This window comes from Triticum aestivum, chromosome 3A (assembly GCF_018294505.1).
Source record: "Triticum aestivum cultivar Chinese Spring chromosome 3A, IWGSC CS RefSeq v2.1, whole genome shotgun sequence".
In the NCBI taxonomy this organism is placed as follows: Eukaryota; Viridiplantae; Streptophyta; class Magnoliopsida; order Poales; family Poaceae; genus Triticum; species Triticum aestivum.
In genome coordinates this window covers 601,339,590-601,346,060 of record NC_057800.1, presented here as the reverse complement: position 1 = coordinate 601,346,060, position 6,471 = coordinate 601,339,590, and positions in this window count along the sequence as shown.

Genomic DNA, 6,471 nt, shown 5'->3' with positions numbered 1-6,471 from the left:
ATCTTATGTCTTCGAGCGAAGACTATGAGAGCAAATCTTATTCAGAGTTGGATAAGCCAGCTTTGCTTGTAGCCCAAGTAAAGTTGTCATGTGTGTTTGAAATCTGACCGTTGGAACACGGGATAGTTCCTTAGTGACCCAGGGTCATTTCGGACAAATCAGGTCAGGTTGCCTAGTGGCTATAAATAGCCCACCCCCTACAACCATAAACGGTTGGCTGTTCAGAGTTAGTATACGGCTTTTGTCGTTTGAGAGCAACCCACCTCAAAGCCTTTGAGAGATAATTCCTTGCGAGGATAAAGCCCTAAACACCCAGAGCCAAAGAGTGTTAGGCATCACTTAAGTCTTCATGTCTGTGTGATCTGAAGACTTGTTACACTTGAGGACTGTGAATCCTCCAGCCGGTTAGGCGTCGCGTTCTGAGCATCCAAGAGTCATTGTGGATCGCCGGTGAACGAAGACTGTGAAGGTTTGGAAGTCTGCCTTGAAGACTTACCAGAGTGATTGAGCGAGGACTGGGTGTCCTTAGCTCAAGGGGAATAATGTGAAGACACGGTCTTCTGAGTTGAATCTCAGCCTCCCTAACCAGACGTACAGTTGTCACAGCAACTGGAACTAGTCCAACAAATCATTGTCTTCAACGAGTCACTGGTTTTATCCTTCCCGTCCCTTTACTTATTGTTGGCCCTGGTGAAGTCATTGTATGATTGCATTATCTTTTGTCTTCACTGAGTGACTGCTTGTTCTGATTGGCTTCATACTATCTTCCATCCTGATCAATACTGCCTAGCTGCTATTAGTCTTCGTGCTTTCATTTCATTGAATACTTGACTATGACTTGCTTAGTGTAGTCTACCTTCCGCTGCATGGTAATAGGTTTATTTCTATCATTTGTCTTCGAAACTTCCATGTTTTGAAGACTTTCATAAAAATCACCTATTCACCCCCCTCTAGTCGATCACTAGCACTTTCAGGATCGTTCTGTGTGGACAGCTTCAGGGCACACAACACATTCTTTGACAGTGCCAAGAACTCGTACACCAAGCCAAAGATCTCATCTGATCGCTTCTGGAGCTTTCAATAGCGCAACTATTACTCATGTATCTTATACAATGAAGGGCGGATCTTTCCTCACATGCGTATGGATTGTGAAGCCATTGCTAGACTGCCCTGCTTGGAGGAAGCTCTAGATTTTTTTCAGATATGTTGGACTTCTGCAGTTTGTCACTAATAAAGAGCATTGGAACAAAGAGCTTCTGATGCAGTTCTAGGCTACTCTTCACATTCGTGGCTACAACAGGGATCCAGAGACTTGGGTCCTTGAGTGGATGACAGGTGATGTGCACCATGAAGCCAATGCTCAAGATATCATCGAGCTTACTTCCCTGCCCACTCCAGGTGAATACTATGAACCTGGTTGTCAGCTACACAGGAATGCATTGGAGAGCATCTTTCAGAAGCCTGAGCCAAACATGAGTCAGATGCTCAGCATGATGAAGCTACTGCCACAAGATGCTGAATATCCTAAGGAATTCTTTGTCGGAGACCTTGAGTATCTGCCCCGAACCATTTATCACATTGTAAGGCGAACTCTATGGCCCATCAAAGGACATTCTCCTGCAGCCAAGCTTGAAGGCGCGATGAAGACATTGGTGTTCTATATCCTGAATGCCATCAGTTTTAATGCTCGAGATTTCTTCATCACACAACTTGTTGCATCTGGATCTGATCTATTTGGCCTGAAGTTTTATGCTCCATGGGTGATGCGATTAATCAAGCTTCACTCTTCTATCAACTATCAGCGCTCTGCGCGCAACCAACTTATCTTCTTGCCTGAGGTTGATATGTCTGTCGAAGCCATCTACCCTGAGCCTGCCAAGGAGCCACGTTATCTTCATAACGTTGATCGCCAAAGCTTCAAGCAACCAATTGAAGGAGTCCTTGCTGCTACTCGTGTCTATCCTCTGGCCGGCAATACATGTGCACCTCGTCATGAACCTACTGAAGCCACTGAAAGCACCATTGCTCAAAAGGCCTCAGAAGCGATCTCGTGCGCTCAATGACCGAGAGCTTCTCGTGGCCTTGCATCAGAAACAAGGTAGTCACCATGACTGGCTAAAGCATCAGATGCAGATCATCTTGGTGGACATCAATCACATCAGAAACTTGGCCACCAAGAACTCATTTGTTGCTCATGCAGCCTACAGGAGGTCCTGGAAGAGTCTCACACTTCTCTGCTCTGAAGACGATCTTCGTGAAGATGGCTTCACCGAGGGTTTCAAATTTGACTCCATTCCTCCTTGCAATGCAAGCTGGCGTCGAACTCCAACTATTGAAGATTCTGAGTATTCATCTTCGGCTGCAACTGTTGTTGCAAGAGTTGTCGAAGAAGAAGACGATGCCACTTCACCAGTCCAGGCCTCACTGCATCTCGACACTGCACCAGGCCCCTCTGCACCATCGAACTCCAACGTCGACCCTGCACCTTCATCTACTCCTGATGGAAACGAGTAGATGCTCTATGTCTTCAAACCTTTTTGGTCCTTACTAACAAAAGGGGGAGAAACATATGAGTTGATAGTCTTCAAGCGGGTCCATACGGGGTGGTTGCTATTTTTTGCTAAGTGGTTACAACTCTCGTTTTTGATACATTTGGTTCTTTGGGCTGTAACACTTAAACTTGATGGTCGTCTGCCACTTTGTCTGCCACCTTGTGATGCGATGATAAATTCCGCATGAAGTCATTCCACAGATGTCCATTTCTCATTATGCATGTCATTATCTTTGTTATATCTTTATTTGCATAATGAATTGTCTTCATTAGTTGAAGAGGATCTCCACAATTAAAACCTGCCATGTGCATTTACATTCAAGAGCAAACCACTTATATGCACATCTTCAGGGGGAGCCTTTTGCTACTTATGAAGACAATACCTTTACCCCTACAATTTCACATACTTTTATCCCCGTTGAAAACTTCAACCAGTTTGTCATCAAAAAGGGGGAGATTGTAAGTGCATCTAGTGCCACCCCCAGTTGGTTTTGGAGTATTGACGACAAACTTGGTTGAGGGACTAATGTGTTTGTGAGAATTGCAGGATAACACCGGTAGTAGTCCCTCATTGATTCGGTTTACCTACCAGAGATGACCCCTAAAAATGTGTGAAGACGTTGAAGACAATGGTGGTCTGTCAAGAGATTCACGTTGAAGACTATGACATGAGAAGACATCGCATGAAGACTATGGATTACGAAGACATAGTTGTTTCGTAGTTTCCTTTTCTTCTTTGTTGAGTCATAGAAACCACTGTACTATTAAGTGGGGTCCAAGTGAACAAAGCCAGAGTGACTGAAGTGATGCTCAACCAAATCCTATGTCTTCGAGCGAAGACAATGAGAGCAAATCTTATCCAGAGCTGGATAAGTAAGCTTTACTTGTAGCCCAAGTCAAGTTGTCGCGTGTGATTGAAATCTGACCGTTGGACACGTATCAGTTCCTTAGTGACCCAGGGTCATTTCAGACAAATCAGGTCGGGTTGCCTCCTGGCTATAAATAGCCCACCCCCTACACCATAAATTGGTGGCTGCTCATAGTTAGTGCACGGTTTTTGTCGTTTGAGAGCAACCCACCTCTGAAGCCTTTGTGAGAGAAATCCTTGTGATGACAAAGCCCTAAACACCCAGAGCCAAAGAGTGTTAGGCATCACTGAAGTCTTTCTGTCTGCGTGATCTGAAGACTTGTTACACTTGAGGACTGTGAATCCTCCAGCCAGTTAGGCGTCGCGTTCTAAGCATCCAAGAGTCATTGTGGATCGCCGGTGAATGAAGTCTGTGAAGGTTTGGAGGTCTCCCTTGAAGACTTACCAGAGTGATTGGGCGAGGACTGTGTGTCCTTAGCTCTAGGGGAATAAGGTGAAGACGCGGTCTTCTAAGTTGAATCTCAGCCTCCCTAACCAGACGTACAGTTGTCACAGCAACTGGAACTGGTCCAACAAATCCTTGTCCTCACCAAGCAACTGGTTCTATCCTTTACCTCTTTTTACTTACAGTTTGTCTTCGTGAAGTCATTGCCTGCTTGCATGATCTGATTGACTTAATTGTGTGAAGACTATTGTTGTTTGGCTTCATACTATCTTCCATCCTGATCCATACTACCTAGCTGCTGATAATCTTCGTGCTTTCACTTCATTGCTTACTTGACTATGGCTTGTCTAGTGTAGTCTACCTTCCGCTGCATATCAATAGGTTCATTTCTACTGTTTGTCTTCAAAGCCCCCGTGTTTTGAAGACTTTCATAAAAATCGCCTATTCACCCCCCTATAGTCGATAACTAGCACTTTTAGAACTAAAGAAGACCAGGGCAGCTGAAGCTGATGCTAGGAAGCGCAAGCACAAGAACACCTTTGATGAAACCCCATCCAAGAAGAAGCTGAAGACTTTGTATTCAAAGAAAGAGCATGCTGCGGCCTCTGAGCCCCTTGTGGTTGAGCCCATCTCTGTTGCTCGACCAACCTCCACCAACCAAGAGCGTCACCTAGTGATTCACGAGCCTGCTTTCACAGATGCTCTTGAAAATGAAGAAGTTCCAACTGTTGACCCCACCACATCTGAAGACATTGATCGTGAAGACAATGTTGAAGATGATGAAGTCCTTCCTCAACTCAAGCATCAAGTGGTATCATCGCCTGTTCTTACGAACATCGAACTCATCAGTATTGGTCATCCCCTGACGCCAATCACTCAGGATGATTTGTGGGCCGATCGCCCTCAACAAGACACCCCCATTCATGAAGACACACCCAGAACTCCAACACCTCAAGTCACCACTCTGGTGCTTGATGATGATAACTACATGGTACAAACCTCTCCATCACCACAGGCGTCGCCCGCTTTCTGCAGGCTTCGCAAAAGCCCCAGGCCCCAGGTCACCATGTCGAGCATTCCAGAAGGGGAAGTGCAACAAAGATCAGTAGCACGTCAAGTGTTTCCTGAAGCCACCCCAATTGTGAATGTCTAGGAGTCTGAAGCTAAAGCTGCTAAAGACATTCCGGCTACATCAGCCGATGAAGAAAAAGAAGAACCAAGAGAAGAAGAAAGAGTTGCTACACCCCCTCCTACTGAACCAGTCATTCTCGGGGAGAATGAGTCTGTGCCCGACCCTATTGTTCCAGAACAAGCGGAGGTTGAAACCACTGAGGCGGCCGCAAATAATGATGTTGAAGCCAATGACACTGTCATGGCTGAAGACAATGTGGTGCTTGAAGCTAATGTGGCGCCCGGAGACAATATAGCGCCTGAAGCCACTATGGATACTGAAGCCCCAGTTCCCCCTCCAAGGCCTCACACCATTGAACAGGCCTATAATCATGGTGAACTTGTCACAGTATGATGGCCCGTTATGGTGCCTCCCACTGCTCCCGGACCTCAATATGACTATCATGTGGAGTAGAGACCACAAGTTCAAAAGCCAAAGCCCAGGCTGCCAAGGCTTCCAAGTGCTGCCACGTCCCCAGGATCGTTCAACGTGCATAGCTTCAGGGCACACAATACCTTCTTCGATAGCGCCAAGAATCCCTACTCGAAGCCAAAGATCTCATCTGATCGATTCTGGAGCTATCAGTAGCGCAGCTACTACTCATGCATTCTGTACAATCAGGGGCGAATCTTTCCCCAATGCGCCTTGATTGTGAAGCCATTGTTGGGCTGCTCTGTCTTGAAGAAGCCCTTGACTGTTTCAGGGAGGTTGGTCTTCTCCCATTCATTACTGACAAGGAGCACTGGAATGAAGAGCTTCTGCTGCAGTTCTATGCCACTCTCCACATTCATGGCTACAACAGGGATCCGAAGATATGGGTCCTTGAGTGGATGTTGGGAGATGTTCATCATGAAGCCAAAGCTCAGGACATCATTGAGCTTACTTCCCTGCCCACTCCAGTCGAATTCTATGAGCCTGGTTGTCAGCGTCATCACGATGAACTATAGAGCATCTTCCAGAGGCCTGAACCCAATATGAGCGAGATGCTCAGTATGATGAAGCCACTACCCCAAGATGCTGAATATCCCAAGGAATTCTTCATCAAAAACCTCGAGTACTTGCCACGCACAGTCTATCATATTTTGAGGCGTACTCTATGGCCAATCAAGGGATATACTTCTGAAGCCAAACTTGAAGGAGCCATGAAGACTTTGGTGTTTTACATCGTCAATGGCATCAGATTCAACACCCAAGATTTCTTCATTAGACAACTTGCTGCCTCTGGGATTGATCTGTTTGGCCTGAAGTTTTATGCTCCATGGGTGATGCGCCTGATCAAGCTCCACTCTTCTGTTGATTATTAGCCCTCAGCGCGCAACCATCTTGTCTTTCTTCCTGAGGTTGATTTGTCCGTCGAAGCCATCTACCCATAGCCTGCTAAGGAGCCGCTATATCTTCATAATATTGATCATCAAAGCTTTACACAACCAATAGAA